This window comes from Bemisia tabaci, chromosome 4 (genome assembly GCF_918797505.1).
Source record: "Bemisia tabaci chromosome 4, PGI_BMITA_v3".
Lineage (NCBI taxonomy): Eukaryota > Metazoa > Arthropoda > Insecta > Hemiptera > Aleyrodidae > Bemisia > Bemisia tabaci.
Genome location: NC_092796.1, coordinates 43,332,330 through 43,346,113, shown reverse-complemented (window position 1 = coordinate 43,346,113; position 13,784 = coordinate 43,332,330). Strand labels below are relative to the sequence as shown.

The window sequence follows — 13,784 nt, the reverse complement described above, 5'->3', positions numbered from 1 at the left end:
GACCTGACGCTACCGTTACGACTAGCCTGCATGGAGCATCGCAACACTGATAATAATGCATGTTGGGGCATGAAGTGTGATGTTGGGATTGTCTTGGTTTCAGTTACTTTTCTCTAAACACTGGAAAAAAAGTAGCTTGGGTCTAGAGTCCGGACTCTTAAAATCATTGACAAGAAAAAAAGGAAATCCGCTCACATCAAGGGGCTTGGCTCAATGCAGATTTTTCCACAATATTAATGTAAAATCGGCTGAAGACTAAGATTATGCGAACGAAAAGTGGGAAACAAAAAAAAGTGAGTAGATGAATTTTTACCATCATTTAACTTAAGAACTTTAAACCCACGTTCGGGCATATCTCATTCATGCAGGATTGAAACATCCGAAATCAAGTATAAGAAATAAAGTGTATTCACGCAGTCGTTAGGATAATTTTCAAGTATTATTGCACCGATTTATTTTTAAATTTGCGTGTTTTTTTAAATTTTTACAAAAGCCCTTTTAATGAACTCCTTTAAGAGTACCCACTACATAATAATTTCGCAACGCCACAAGCACAGAAACAACAAAAACCGTATCTTGACATCTCACGATCAGGTGACTCGAACGTACTCTTCAACCGGGTTAACATCCAAAAACGAAATCTCACAACCTTTTTGGTGAGGATTTGCCAAATATTCCAGTTACTTCAAGTAACTTCGGGTAACTTTGTCGATTTTTAACGATGCAACAAAGCTTTCAAGCACAGCAAAACGCTAGAAAAAATCGAGGGGTTTCGAGATTATGCGGGAGCCACGGACGGGACGAAGAAGGGTGGTTGTAAATCCAATTTTTTCGCGTGACGTAATTGATGAGCGGCCCTCGTGAATACACTTACGTCAGTTACATCGCTCACGGTGCGGCAACAAAGGCTCCCACTTTCGTTCGCAGATCCTTAAAGCCGCGATTCCACGGGGCGCGCGGTGCGGACGACGCGATGCTCACGGCCGCGCGAAGTCTGCCGCGTGGCAAATTCGCGAGACCGGGTGGGATCAGGGTTGCCACAGAATTTGGAAAATGTAATTTCCTTCCTCTGATTTCCCTGACACATTTTGGTGCTTTTCCCTGACAATTTAACAAATGCCAGATTCTAAAAGCAAAATAGTTAGAAATGGTTTTCAGACAAAATTTGAAGTTCGAAACGTCAAACCCACTCGAGAAAGCAAATGAGGGTGATTCGACAATTTTTTCCAGAAATTTTCGTCATTTTCCCGGATAATTTCCTGGTTTTCTCGGTATTTCCTGACAAACAGACGTTTTCTTCTTGTATGCATAGTTCCGGCTAGCGCATGCGCGCGTACGGGTGGTGAAATCAGAGAAGAAGAAGAAATAAATCAGAGAAGTCAGTGAAATCAGCGGATAGTGAGATCAGAGAGTGAATCAGATGGGTTTGATTTGGATAGGCAACTAAACTAACTGTCTGGCAAACCGGAAAGTATCGTAGGTCTTTGAAGGCGCACTAGGCCGAAGCCAATCTTAAGAGTACGTATTTTACCAATGAAATCGATTTTTACACCTAAATCGATTCGGTTTCAATCGATTTTCTTAAAAAATCGATTCTTTCCCCCAAAAAATCAACATTCCTACGATTCGCACCTAACCCGGTCTCGCGAATCTCCGCGGACCGCGCGGATGCCTTGGCGCCGCCCGCGGCTTGTGGAAGCTCAGCTGAAAATCGCGAAATAAATCGAGGGCGGTTGCGACGGGTCTGAACTGCGCTGCACTCGGCTGCGAGGCAACAGGGCATCCAGAGGTAGCCATGGAAACCTCCACCTCCAACCTCCTCCACTTCAATTATTTTCTGTTTCGGCTTCGGCCGGCCCCGGCAGCGGCAGCGTCAGTGTTCACCACCACTCGGTGCTTCCGCAACTGCCAGCGTCTCTCGCCGGCTCTTTCCCGGGAGGATCTTCCCATTTTCTCAACTTCTCGTAGGAACGACCAGTAGGAAAAATTACTGCCATGCTCAGGAAAAGCACCGTATGAGCCTTCAGACGTTGTTATATTTCCTTCGATAAAGAACAAATTCATTGGAAAGATTCTGAATAGTTTTCCTCTAATTTTTCAGGCAACTTTGTTCACAATTTAATATAAAACATCTGAAAATTTCACGGAAAAATAAGCACAACCATCCTCAAAAATAAACATTTCATCGAGGAAAATTTTGCAACAGCAGAATACTCATACGCCCGAACCAACGCTAGGACTATCCAAAATTGCTGTAAGCTTCGCGGAATTGTAAGTTTTGCCACGTGATTGCCTGTAAGTTTTAATTAGACTTCTGGCGCTTTTTGTGACCACGGCGCATTTTTTATAAATAAAGTGAGTGACTCTAAGAAAAAAAATCACTCCGTTCTGCATCTGCAAATATTTTCTAGAGGTTGGCGGGTTTTTCCAAATAGACGCTTGAGATGCTCCTGTTCAGACTTGATCAGACGTTAGCGCGAGGGCGGGGCTAAATTCGAACTTTTGCAACTTCTCAACGTCAATATCAAAATGTATTTTTCTGGGGAGGGAATCGAGTACTTACATGTTGTCGGAGGTTTTGCATCGATGGTAATTAAAAATACGAGGATTACAACCAAAGTCACTCGTCATTCGGACATTACGCTAAACTAAAATGCGTGATACAACTATATCAACTCCTGAGCCGCTCAAATTGTATATCCATCGAAATGAAGGCGAACTTGATTTCTCACTCCTATTTTCTGTTCTTGCGGGAAGTTAACGTAGCGGTGCTAAATGTTAACTTTAGTAAATTATCTTAATGTCATTGGACGTTTTGCATCGGTGGCCATTAAAAACACAAACCTTACAAAGAAAGTCACTCGTCCGTCGGACATAACGCTATTTTAAAATACGTGATACAACTGTTTAACTGCTGATCTTAAAATTTTCAGGGCCCTTAGCAATCCTGCAAAATGGGAACGAGTTTAGCTCGTGTTCTGTTTAAATTCGTCCAGATACAACTCGATTAAAAACTGCGGCAAACTTCGCGAAAAAAGGAAGAGCTTTCGACACTCGCAAGCGTGCGACCGAAGTCCTGCGGGGCCAAGCCCGTAGGGCGTCGAGTAGCGTCGCCGCCGTCATGCTCTTCTTCCGCCCGCGATAGTGCCGCGCCGCACCACGCGACACGCCTTCCAGCAAAAAATTTTGGGCCCGGTTTTTGTTACTTGTCATTTTCCTTCTTCTTAATCGATCTCCACCAAAATCTCAACATGAATTTAGGGGCTGGCGGGCCCTTTGAGACCATGCAAGGATACGCACTAAAGGCCTGCCTGGATACACACGGCGATTAATCGCCGCGAGTGAAAGACGGAAGCCAATGGAGAGCCTTGATTTCGATCCATTGACGTCGATATATCGAAATCAAGGCTCTCCATTGGCTTCCGTCTTTCAATCGCGGCGATTAATCGCCGTGTGTATCTAGGCCATAAGAAAATGGATGAGAAAACATGAGCAACCAGCGGGAATTTGAATTCGCGTGAGAATGCGTTGAGACAAAAATGAGCAGGGTGACAAAGTTTCTTCGATTTTAAAGTTCCCCGACTATGCCCTTATTAAAATTCCCTGACTTTTCCAATGGTTTTAATGACTTTTCAAACTCTCATCATCTACTAAAAATATTTTACGAAGAATTCAGTAAAATATTTTCTCGCAGAAATCTGCCATGCTATGGAAAACGCCGTATGAACCATCGAATTTTGCCAAGTATCCTTCGATAAATTGTACATTTTTGACTATGGTTACGAATATTTTTTCTGGAAATTTTAAATCACTATATATAAAATTGCGGGGAAAAATACCTGCGAAATTGGAAGGGAAAAATTCACAAGTTTTCCGGAAAATCCGTAGTTTGTCAAAGAAGATTCGGCAGCGTTCCGAGGCGCATACGGTGCTCTTCCTAGCACGGCAGTATCGGGGAAGATCAGATAGATTTTCGGACTTTCACGCATGGCCATACTCTCGCCCAATAGCGGTATTCCATTTCGGTCAGAGTTCGGAAAAATTGGATCACGCTGAGCGAAGCTGAGAATATTCGTCGTTTTTCAGACGAACGTGACTCCGTTCCAACGCTGCAAAATTTCCCTCTGGCGAATCAAACCTACTCTACAGAAAACTATGCCAAACGTTTTGGAGTGAGGATGTAAACTGATATATCTTATGATTAAAAGGCAAAAATAAGAGTAATTTTGGATAGAAATCAAAGGGCTTGGAGGACGAGGCGCGTACGTACAGTTTTTGCAATTTCGAGAAATACGTGTTTGAAGTTTCGAAATTACATGGATTCTCATGGCGGAAAGAAGGTTCAAACTGACTTTCTAACCTTAATAAATGGAGTTTGGCAGCGAATTTTTCACAGAATCTGGATTAAGACTAGTTTTACTTGAAATCATTAATATTTCGATTTTTTCAAAAATTGCACTTGTGCGCCTTGTCCTCCAAGCCCCTCAATCGGACCGAGTTTATCAGAAAGAAACCGACCCACATTTTCGGAAACATTGAGTTACGAATGTTCCCTGAGCTGCATTAGCCATTTTCTCCTGCCAAAAACTGAAAATCTAAAAACCAAAATTTGCTGGTGAAAAGAAGGGTTAAAGTTTATTTTATAGATTGAGCCTTATGCAGGAATAAAACTTCAAACCTCTTTTCCTCCAGTTTCGACTTAATGTGGGTTGGTTCCTTCCTGATGAACTCGGTCCAATTGTACTTCAGCATTACCAGGGTGTCTACTAGAACAGGCTGGCTAAAATTCAGTACTTTTACGGTACTTTTTCAGTACATTCCCAAGAAGTTCAGTACCTCCTCAACAGAAAAATTCAGTACTTTTTCAGTACCTCCATTTGACGAAATTAGAAAAATTTCAAAAATTTAAAATTGCGACAAAAAAGACAAAAAATTAAAAGAAAACCCGGATCTTTTGCAGAATTTCCGCACTTTTTTAGTACTTCCGGATCGTCCTTAAAAAATCAGTACTATATCCTACGGTAATTCCGGTCTTGTAGACACCCTGAAATTGTTCGAGTCAATTTTGCAGTCTTGAAACGTTCCTTCGTCTGCAAAACGACGGAGCGAGGAGCGAAAATGGAGCGGGAACATACCTTTGAGATGTGGGCACAACGACGCTACCCGATGAGTCGAAAACAGCGTCGGGAATTTCGGCGGGCATCCAACGGCGCATACTGGGACGACGACCGACGACGATGACGATGGCAGCGCACAACTCACTCCGGCTACGCCAACAGACGCTCATTCATAGACGACGGGCGGGCGCCTCGCTCGTCCAACCATTGATTAACACCACCGACTTTCGAGCACACACCAACACTCGCACACACAACGCGGAGGCACTCACACACTTTCCCGGAAGAGAAGGGACGGCGAGTCACATTTTTGAAACCGCACCGCTTAGATACCCCGAAACTTCAGGGCTCCCGAACCCGAACGACACTTTAGATATCCTTCAGGGACAGCTTCCTCCTCCGCGATGACAACGTCCATCTGAAACAAAAAAAAAGGTTACGATCTGTTTGATATGACGTAAAGTAAAATAACGAGAGGTAAGTCATATTTTACGTCAAACTTACGATTGGAGAAAGTTTTCAGGTGTATAGAAGAAACAGTGCATTCGATGACCGAGGTGCGAAACCACGGATCAGCTACTTGACGTATACCTTAGTTTTGGGTCATAACTCTTGATGCCATCATGGCCTCACGCTGAAATTTTGTACACGAGCTCTCGAGGACTTATATGCAAGAGTCATATTTTTTAGAAAATTTTAAAAAGGCGCTTTCTTAAGTTATTAACAATTTGAATGTTAACAAATCGGCCGAAAAAAAATTTGTCTCCAGTCTTAATGAATTGTATGTTGCCTTAAAATAAGCACACGGTAAGAGCTTTGAAATGGCACCAGAACAATTCTTCTGGGACTAACATTGCCGAAGATGTAGACCTTTAAAGTTAGTAAACTGGCAATTTTCAGAAAATCCAAACCCCCATAAAATTGAACGGATGGTCAGAAAAATTTGAAATTGATGGCTTTCCGTAGAGAATAAGAGCACAAAGTTGAATCAAATTGTGAGGGGTCAGGTCTAAACATTGGCCTGATTTAGCGTAGAATGACCCTAGAAGAAACTACACAGTCATGTTTTCATTGAGTGTTCGCAGAAATATGAGAGAAATTACACGGCAAAAGAAGAGAATGAGAAAAAATCGAAAACATTAAATTGGCCTTAGTGGCTTCCAATGATAGCAATTTAATGCTCTGGATTCTTCATTTTCTCCCGATTTGGGTTATCTGGACTTCATCAGTGGATGACGTATAATATAATACATTAAGCAGACACGCACTCACAACCCTAGATTGCACACATTCGTAAGTGAAAACAAATTATTAAAAAACAACAGCGCCAACTTGAGAGGGGGAACAACTCGTAGGTGCGTAGTGCACATTACGCACTAGCCCTCCAATGCTGGTGCAAGGCCGCGCGACCACCCTCATCCCCCTCCCACGGCCGTATGTAATGGGATTACTGGTGAGAAGACGTGGCAGGAAGGGGTTATCGGGGGTTATCGGGGGATCTCTGCATTAGTGCCGCACAATCGACCCTCATCGGATGCGGTTAAATGCGCGAGGGTCGTCATTCCGCGCTGGTCGTATTTTATTTTAATACTTGGAATCGGAATAAATGCAACACCGCGCCGCGCACCGTGGCACAAGTTAATGGAATGTGAAGTTAAATACCGTCCGTCCGAGAGGAAGATGTCCGAAAGGATGCTACGCTGAAAATTGACGGAACGCTCTGGCTGATATCATTCGCGGCATTTCAATGTTGTAAGCGAGCCGATATTTTGTAGTTTCAGGACTTTCAAATATTTAAAACTGAATGATAGGCAATTTTAAAAAAAAAGAAACATTTACACTTTAAACGCATGCATTTTAAAAAGGCAGGTTAAAATGTGTCGCTAATTTAATGATGAATTTTTTGTGGTTTTTTCAGTGCGAAATATATTTTAAGGATCAAACTAGTAGACTTCCCTGTTTTTTTCAAAACATTGCGACTAACTAGGACCCGATTCTATTTCCCCTTATTAAGATTTCAGATTTATTCTCTGGTTAGGATTTAATAAGCACTTCGTGAACTGTTAAAGTTTGATCAGAGGCTGAGAGTCTAAGTACCAAAATGTTCCATCGAAACCGAAAATATAATCTGAACCATAAAATGTATCATACAACCCCTAAAATCACCCTAAAAGCGTTAAAAAAATTGCTTCAACAAGAGGCTGAATGTAGCAAGAACGTGGTGAAAGCAATCTCTGGACAAAATTTCTCTGTTCGATTTAATTAGCAATCCTACTCTTAAAGCGTAGGATAGTCGATTAGACCGGACATAAAAGAGTAACTCTTTCATGAGAATGGTCGAAAAATCTAAAGAGAAAAACCATATTTGAGGGGCTTGGAGGACAAGACCCATACATGCAGCTTTTGCTATTTCGAGAAATACGTGTTTGAAGATTCGAAATCACATGGATCCTTATGGCGGAGAGAAAGTTTAAACTGACTTTTTGATGCTTTACAATTGGAATTTTTTGGAGCGAATTTATCACAGAATTCACACTGAGACTAGTTTTACTTGAAATCATTATTGTCTCAATTTTTTCAAAAACTGCACTTATGCGCCTAATTCTCCAAGCCCCTCATTTTAAACTTGTGCCAATATTAGTGAGACTTCCTGTGCGTGATTCTCAAGAGCTGGGCTGATGATTATTACTTAAATAAACATTAATTTCTTACGACTAGAATTACGGGATTACAAATCTGCGGGTAGGAACAAGAGAGAGATGTACCCGCAGCGCAGGTCCAGGGACAAGGGACACAGCGAGGGGATGACGGTGTAAGCTACGAGCACACCCCGACATCCTCGTCGAAATTAGTCAGCTGCGGGGATATTTGTTTGTCCGATGCATAGTTGCAGCAGCGTCGCGATCGCAAGTTTCATTCAATGAAATCATAATCATCCACCGATTCATCTCTCCCCTTCCGACCATTACTGCCGGATTGAACAACCACTATACCTTCCTACCCTTTACAATGAACGAAAGAACGTAAATAGCACCTCTCCGATCGGAGACTATCGTCATAGCTATCAGCGTTGTTTTCTGCAAGGCAGAAGACGTAAAATTTCCACATAAAAATATTGCAAAAAGATACTGGAGCGAAATAAGTAAAATAGACCAAAAAGAGAACACTGGGTGGCGGCTTTTACGGGAAAAATAAGTGCAAAATCATGTTCACTGTTCTTTTTTTTTTCACTCTTTATTCACGAGATTTTTCCATAAAATTCTTGAACCCTAATTATTTACAAGTTTTTTTTTCTTTCTTTTTTTTTTACTTTCGAACTCGTCAAAAATTACCAGTTTTACATTTCTTTATGTGTTATTTTTCGAAGTGTGTGACACAAGAGAGGAAAATTTTCATTACACAGAAAAAAACTCATCAGGGAGAAAATCTCGATTTGTTTCATTCGGATATTATACAGGAGTTTCTGTTTTACAGAAAATGGCACTGCTAGCTTTGACGTAATTTTAACGCACCTTTGTCTTTACTATACTTCATTCTTAATAGAGAGGCAGTCCTTAATTTCCTGCGATAAATTCCTATTTTCGGAATTGGTTATTTATTTTTTGGTTTTTCCGATCGCATAGTAGCTCAAATTCTAGAAAAAATTCGTCCAAAGATTAAAACACGCTTCTCTAACGATTCCATAGGGGGAGTCAAAGGGGACGTAGGAAGCATCCCCCCCATCCGGTTCACCCTTAAATAAGGAGGAAGGAGAAAAAGGAAGACAAATAGAGGGAAGGAACGGAGGGAAAAGGAAGGAAGCCCCCCGATGGGTTTCAGTAATAATTCATGACAAAATTGACTCAAACTGCATGTAAGGTGTAAGGTCCTTTAAAATTTCGAAGATTTGCCGTGGGAAGCCCCCCATACCCCCCTTCCGTTCAACATGGCTAAATCTGCCTGTGGGCGATGCTGACGTGATTCACTTGGGAAATGTATTGGGGAAGATCATGTAAAATAAGACTACCACAATGCAATGCATCAAACGAATATTCCCTGATAAGCAGAGTTTTATCAAAAAACGTTTGATGAAAGGTCGGAAACAAGTCGAGCCATGCAGATAAATCGCTTGGGTTCCTTTTTTCATTTGGATAGACGCTATAAATGACGTCACCCGAAGGGTTTAGATACCGCATTGGACCCAAAAGATAACAATTTTAAAACATCTTTCAACTCTACTAATACTAATGAGAATAAATCGATATACATCGTTTTTTTCCAGTAACGGACTACTAATCTAATAGCGCCTTTAGGTTCCATTAGGCAACGGTACCTCCAGCTTTCCAGGTTCGTGACTCGTCCCGTCGAGTTATTATTAGCCGATTCCTCGACGGGCAGGGGTCCGGATCAAATCACTAACTCACTCTAAGTCGCTCACTGGGACAAGTTACTTGCAGTGTGGATTCGCTCGGGACTCTTCGAGCTAAACAAAAGACCGATCGGGAAATAACCCACCCTCGGTCGAGTTGGCCGGCGGTCTTCCTAGGAACTCGCCTGGAGGGTTAATTAGACAGCTGCGCGGATCTAGCATGCCCGAAGAGCGAGTTGGTTTTCCCGTGAAAACTAACTCGCCCGGCAGCCGGTTTTGATTTTCGTGTCATCTTCATCTCGCTCCAGGAACAGATCAATTAACCACCTTCAACATATCTTGATCAGGTTCATTGTGAGCGAGTTGTTTGAGGCAAAATTAATTCGCTCAGCACCTTATTTCGGAAGATTTATGTTCAAAACGGCAACGCTGTCCCTCGACCGTCGGCAGTCCCGCTACGGCCTCCTGTTGTGGGAGTGCGGCACAGGCAAGACAAAGCCTCAAGGGTGTCGAGGGGCAAGACGAGGAATAAACATTTTGTCATTCATTACTTTTACTTTTCCTGATCAGTGATCATCCTATCCTTTTCCTATTTCGCTGTTCGCTGATCGCATGAATCCATGGCCATCTTGCGTTGCCCGCAGCGCCGCGAGGCCCGAGCCACGTTCACGCATCACGCCACGTCTCGATCTATCATTTTCCATTTCCACTTGGCATCTACCCTTATACCGAAATTGGACTACATTTTGCAATTTGAAACTATAAATTCTAACGCGGTTTAAAAACGACGTACGTGCCATTAGTTTCCCTGTGCACATAAGTGTTTTTCCAGTTCAGCCAGAATTTATAGTTCCAAATTGCAAAATGCAGTCCAATTACTCTACCATCTCCTCCTTCTTTCCTTACTCCGTGACTGCCTCAATTTCTTTAATAATTCAACCGTATTTTTCATTAATTTATTTTTAGTTATATTATCCTATTACCGTTGAGAAAAAAAAAATTACTAAAAAATGGCCCAAGCTGTATGCAAGAAGGTGGAGAAATGGTGCTGGGTCATACTATTTCGCGGGGGGAAAAAAGCCAAGAAATTTCAAAAAATTTCAATTAGAGTCTAATTTCTTGTTTCGTTTCGGTACGTAAATTCGCCTCTAGCGGCCTGATACGACGTAATTTATGAAAGATTTAACATCATGGTAAAATATCACATGAAATTTTTCAGAAAGAACAATTTTCTAAATAATGCCAGTTTAATTTAAAGTATAGAATTTCAATAGATTAAGTGATAGGAAATATTTCAATTTAAAAACCTGAATCGTCGGGAATTTTCAACATTAAATTTTAAGAAATACTCTAAATGCATTTAATTTTAATATGCATTATCTTACCATCCTGATCAAATGCGATAAGCACACCGTCAAGGTGTGCACCATACCAGCGCAATTTGCCAAGAATAAATCCAGACTATTTCAATACCCATTGTTGCGAAGAGATTTTTTAATGTTACCACGAAAATGCGGCCAAAGAACGCATAACAAATTTCCCATCTCTTTAAGAGATCACGGGTAGGGGCAAGAAGTGGTTGGTGAGGAGGGGGATGGAGTGGGAGTGCATATAGATTAACAAACTAAAAACTAAACGTATTCTTGAGTCAAAAAAGAATGCTACAGCTGAAACATGTGATGCTCTGTCTGTAACGTTGCAAATAGCTGCTTTTCTTGGGTGTATTTTTCTTAAAAATAAAAAAAAAAAAAAAAAAAAAAACCTTTCATGTTTCGTTCCATTCCGTGTCAGTCTTTACGTGAAGTTTGAAATAAATGACGATTTTTTATTCGATTCTTATTGGTCCAATCGCTCCCGGCTAGAGGGAGATTGGACAAATGAGAGTCGGGTAATGGTATGAAAATATTTTCATTTTTTTGGTGGTTCTTTTGTCGAAGCGGGCCTACGAGAGCGCGAACCACCCTCCGGGGGTTGTGCCGCATAGCGGCCAGGGGGCATAGCCCCCTAGTTTCTACGAAGAATTCATAATGATGGGATTAATGCGCATAGATTAGGTATCAAGTAATAAAAAAAATTCCGCTCATGGCATACAAGGTAAAACTAATATCGAATAAATTCATATCAGGCATTTGAACTGCCTCCTTTGAACCTACCCTAGATTCAGTATTTGCAGAAAATGTAAATTCAGAACAAGGGACACATTTCTGTCTCAAAATTCACTGTATTCCTGGCTACTTATCCAGTGCGTGCAGCACACACAAAATCTTATTTATGGCTCACTGAATGCGAGAGAAATAAAATAGTAAGTTTAATACATCGTCCTTATTGCTGCGTGACAGAAAACATACTCTTCTTTAAAAAATTTTTATTCAGATAAATTAAGGAACGATGTTTTGTTGATGCAGAAAAGTATGCGTTCCAAATTTAGCTGAAAGACAGCTGTAGGTACCGACATTATTCTGCGACAAAAATCCCAGCGATAACATCCTGTGTTCAAAATTCCGCGTGATAATATCCAACTGTATAAAAATCCCATGTGACAAAATCCCGCAATGCTGAGAAGCTGAGATCTCGCGCTAAAAAATCCCGTGCGACAGAATTCCGCAACGCTTAAACGCCGCACGGAAATTGAATTAGGTTTAAAAAAACGAAGTTTATCATAAGAAATAAAAAAGAATAAGAATTTCATGTTCCGGCAGTTATGTGTGCGCGACATTCAATCATGGCCGTGTTGATAAGCTTGTTCGCGATTTTAAATGTATCTCGTTGGTTGTTGAGTAGCTTCACTGACAAAAGAGATTAACTTCACATCAAGATGGTTCCCGATTTTGGTATAATAGCAAGCTTTCCGCGGCTCACATGGAAGTAAAGTCGGGCACGGTAAACTCCTAGACTTTACCATACAAATTCCTAGATCGCTGCTTCATGAAAAGAAACGAGTCTACTAAAGAGACTAAAACGACGGACTTTAAGAACAAGAAGCAAAAGTGCAATTTTGGCAGAAGTACAGGTATTAATGATTTCAATTCAAACTATACTTCATACACATTCTTGGAATAGTTCGCTCTCAAAACCCAATTTTCACGCACCAAAAAGTCCAATCAACTTTCTCTCAGCCATTAGGATTCATGTAATATTGAAACTTCAATCTTGTCTTTCTATAGCAAAAACTGCGCCTTGTCCTCCAAGCACATTAAGTGTTATTTGCTCTGTAAACCCCTACAGAGAGTATACATTTTTGGGTATGCGGTTGGAAAACTTAAATCGGAGAGAGACGGAATACCCATGATACGTTTCAGGGTCGGACTGGCTCGCATCTGAGGGCGTAGACCCTTGGCTGGTTCAAGGGGTGTAATGTGACATTTCCGGTATAGGGCATCTCCTACGTGGAGAACTGGAGAAGGGTTTAGAATATTTTGGCAAAGCAGCACAAGTTTACGCTATTTTCAGGTTCAAAGTTTATTAATCGTACAGAGTAAAAATTTCAAAACTGAACGCATCGAAGTAACCGACAGACTTCTGAAATTAAAGAAAACATAACTAATTAAAGCCACTAGATGCATCCAAGCACCATTATTCCCAAAAGAACCGAGCCAGCACTGCGGTTTACACGAGCTTAAGGCGTGGGTCTGCAAGTCCATCCTAAAAAAGAATCAGACAAGAACTTGAAAAAAGAGGAAAGAACAAGTATCAACACAGCCGAAGGTGGGAGACCGATTTGTTCAGGCCTATTTTTTAACTTCTTTTCCGAATCTGAGCGACACCTCATTGACAGCACATAGCAGAGCATTAAGAGCTCACACTTCGCGTCATCGCGCCTTCAATTTGTCAGATGCAGCACGGACGTCCATCAAATACGAATAGTTGTATCTCTGCGCCGTCATTTCCCTCGCTTTATTTCCATATTGTGTTCGTTTGCGTTTGTCTTATTCGTAGTGGAGCTTCAAAATAGTAGCGTAGAGCAGAGTATTACGAGTTCACGACTCACGTCATCGCGTTTTACATTTTTCATACGCAATGTGGACATCCATCTTGCGCGAATAATTGTATCGCGTTTACATTTTAGATGTCCCTTATTTTTGAGTTTCGAGATAAATTAAGGTTATGTTTGCCTGAGATATGCTATGGTATGTCCAAATCAATAGTCATTTTGAAAAGGAAGAAATATGTTTAAAGGTCTCTCAAGAGGTCTACAAAGGGTGCGTATGTCTAAAAATCGAACAGATCTTCGCTTCTAAGGGAGTTACACAGAGCGAATGAAAGAGGGGGATGATAAAGCGCCTGTATGTCGAAAAAAAGGTGAACATTTCACAGAAAAG

General features: G+C 41.3%; 1 protein-coding gene across 1 annotated transcript in view; it reads right to left on the bottom strand.

Annotated features, from left to right (window-relative positions):
• The window catches only part of LOC109037936 (BAH domain and coiled-coil containing protein winged eye), a 120,183-nt gene that overhangs the window by 59,017 nt on the left and 47,382 nt on the right, over positions 1–13,784 (bottom strand). Inside the window, exon 2 of the mRNA XM_019052803.2 lies at positions 5,136–5,535. The gene's annotated coding sequence lies outside the window, so the exon portion shown is untranslated. The remainder of the gene's footprint in view (positions 1–5,135; positions 5,536–13,784) is intronic.